Here is a 3562-nt window from a genome sequence, read left to right on the forward strand (position 1 = left end):
AAATCAGCATAATTGGGCCACCCAGACTTTAATCTGACAGGCTTCTACAATAATTTATTGAATCGAGCTTGTTCTCGTGGGCCAAATGATCCTCATTTAAACGATAGACCTATATGGGATACATTTGGTGCGACGGTCACGAGCTTTAAACTGCGGCCCGTGACACACATAATTATGCATTACCAATAAAATTTACATGTTATAAAAGTGTGCATTATATTATTTATCTTTTCATATCCATTCACAATTATTACATAACCATATACGAATATATATACATATATATACATACTTATTTAATGACATTTGTCACATTAAATTTTAGCATACATTAGTCTATAAACATATATATTATATAACACCAAACCCCTAAATATATATACATACTTACCTTTTATTTCTTCAGCCAAATTTTAATGTTTGTTCATCCACACACGCAACAGTTAATACTCCAACCACTTAGGTCAATTTAGGCAACAATAACAAGACCAGCTTTGCATAAATATTGTGTATACATACATACTTATTTACACACACACATATATATATATATCCTATATACATACTTATTTAGTTCAATAGCTCCCAATGTTCACACATTCAACCTTTAATGCACAATTCACTCACACATATTTGGCACCTTCAACTTTGCACAACATGCATATCCAAAAATTCAAGAAAGAATTCAATGATTTGCACAAGGAAAAGCCAAAGTTTACATGCTAAAACACAACATACAAATGCACTTACCTGTAGCTCACTTTTACTCGTCGAACTAGACAACTTTTTGCTTGTCTTTGTCGCGATTTGTTGAGGTTCCACCAACGCTTTCAACTTCGAACAAAAATATACATATTACTAAGCATTCAAAAATAATCTAACTTATCTCTTTGTGTTCATACAACGACACTCCACTTACACATATTAATCCGGCTTATTTCGTACAATCTATTTCACTTAATTTATTCTTTTTAGCTTAATTAAATCATTAATTTCTACCTCCTAAACCCCTAATTGAAGTTTAATTACAGATCCAAATCTCTAACTTTGCTCAATTTCTTTAATTAATAATTTTTCAAAAAATGTTCTTCCTCATTCTCAAAAGAAAACCATTTACTTCACGCAATTACTTAAAGATTTTGATAAATTGAATTTGTAAACCTCTTAATCTCATCAAAATATACTACAAATCATTTTAAAAACATCTCTTAGCACTTTATTATGAGATTCATCATTTTATACAAAAGATAGCTTTAAAACCATTGATCTCTAATTTTCTTGCTTAGATCTATAAAAATTCAAATTTAAAAATATAATAAAAATTAATACATAAGAAAATAATAGATTTATCTTTAACTTAAAAACCTCCATGAATTTGTACGAATTGAGCAAAAACGAGCTAAGTTTAGGTGAGAAATTAGAGAAGAAATAATGGTTTTCTTGAAAATTTGAAAGGATAGGGGGTGTATTGATGCCAAGAAATCTAAAGAAATGCAGAAATTTGAGAGAAAAATTGGAATACTAGATCTAACTAAATTTTAAAACGAAAGAAAGTTGGGAGGAAACAAAACTAAAAAAACTGGACGCTGGTGGCTTTTTATAGCCAACAAAATTTTCTTTTAAAAATGGACTATTTACCCTTTATGTCCTTTCCTATTTTACCCTTGTTCTAATAACTCTCCCTTTTAATTACTAGCCTTAATTTATACATTTAATCTCTACTTTAACCACTATTCCAATATTTCCTTCATGCTTATAAATAGATTGAATGCATGAAGAAACAAAGAGTAAATCAAAGTTGAAAGAATATAAGGTATGATGGAAACCAATTTTACCTGAGTTTTATGAGGATAATTGGAATTTTGGGATGGGCACGAGCTTGCTCGATCTAGAATGAGAGACAATTGTGGTATGTTGCTTTATCTAAATTGAGATGCTTTTTTATCAAAAGATACAAGTTTTGATGCTTGAGAGTTATAAATAAGCTGTTGAATTTTATCATGTGACCCAAAGTTTTAAGTTACCTCAAAAAACCCTTCAACATTCAATATCATATTAATTTAATTTTTCAATTCACTACTTAAAATATATTATTTTATTTAGTACTAATCTCAAAGCCATATTTGACAGAGAAAATCAAAGTAGAAAACTTCCTCGGATGGCTTAGGAAAATCTGGATGAAAAAATATATTAGAACAAAAAGACAAAAATCAACCAGCTCATTTCTCATAGTACTATTGAGTACTGATTTAAAATTTACTTCTTTTAAATTTCTAAGTTTTTTATGTGAATAGTAACGAAAAAACGTGTTAATTGATTGCCTATATTTCTATCTTTTATTTGTTTACAAAATAAGGAAACCATAAAAGATATTTATCTTTTAATTATCAAAATTAATTTTGATTAGAGAAGAAAATATTAAAATAATGTTTTTATAAAATATTTGGTTTCAATTTTGTAAATAATAAGTTATAAATGGTGTTTAATAAGACAATACCCTCTTTGGCCTTTTCATTACTAAACTAATTATTTTTGTTTATTATGGTAATAAATCAATTATATAAAAGAAAAGCTAAACTTAGTTCTTTATTATTATTGTGTTTTATGTCAATAAATTTATTATAAAAATATCATTTTATAGTTTTGCACTTCCTAGAGTCGTTAGAAATGTAAGAATTAATGCGAGTCTGTTCATAGTGACACGCTTTCTCTCTGTTTTGTCCACTCATAATGGCACATTTTATATGTTCTCTGTTTATGTTTTTCTGATTTTATCTTTGCTTTCCTGCTTTATTTTGAGTATTTTGCTTCTGTTCGACTCTTATTTTGATCCATGGAGAAGGAAATTGCTGGTCTAAATATTGAAGACGGTGAAGAGGAGACATGGAAGTTTCCTAACGGATCCGAATCTCAAAAATCGGTGTATAAGTTCTGCTTGGTTGGATGTTTTCTTACGGCGAGCGTTGGTCATTTTCCAGCAAAGCGGAACACGATGGCAAACCTCTGGCACCCCCTTGAACTCGATGTTGATTGAGTGATTCATCGGTTCAAGGAAGACGAAGATCCAATGCAAGTACCTTTAGTTTTTTCTTTTGGGTTCAATTGCATGATCCCCTTCGGGATATTTCTCTAAGAATGTTGCAAATAATTTGGAAATTTCCTCAGAATGTTCTTGGAGTATGATGCCAAACAACTTAATCGAGGTTTTAAGAATTTTCTGCGAATTCGTGTTCAATTGGATGTACGAATACCACTAAAGCGGCGAAAGAAAATTATGATTTCTTATTCAAAATTTATTGATTCAAAATTTTGATATGAGAGGTTAACACTTTTTATTTTTTTATGTGGATGTCTTGAGCATGGGGATAACTTCTGTCCCATCAGACTCAGTCATGGCATGAAGGAGGTGGAGCTAGAGTGGGATTTGTCGCTGAAGGCACCACCGAGGAAGGACACCACTATAACTAGTGTTATGCTTTGTGATGATGACAGTGCAGAGTTTTTTGGGAGCTAATTTTGGGAAGCAAGAATTGAGGAGGAATTTATGGGATGGTCAAAGGCA

The 3562-nt window shown here is 30.5% G+C and overlaps 1 long non-coding RNA gene across 1 annotated transcript; it reads right to left on the reverse strand.

Moving 5' to 3' along the window:
- Window positions 1-537: 537 nt before the first annotated feature.
- On the reverse strand, window positions 538-1910 carry LOC105791280 (uncharacterized). Its single transcript, XR_001132889.2, has 2 exons — window positions 1836-1910; window positions 538-834 (listed from the first exon to the last, which is right to left on the reverse strand). It is a non-coding gene; the product is annotated as an uncharacterized LOC105791280 (long non-coding RNA).
- Between the last annotated feature and the right edge of the window lie 1652 nt (window positions 1911-3562).

The sequence above is a fragment of the Gossypium raimondii genome, chromosome 8, assembly GCF_025698545.1.
Source record: "Gossypium raimondii isolate GPD5lz chromosome 8, ASM2569854v1, whole genome shotgun sequence".
In the NCBI taxonomy this organism is placed as follows: Eukaryota; Viridiplantae; Streptophyta; class Magnoliopsida; order Malvales; family Malvaceae; genus Gossypium; species Gossypium raimondii.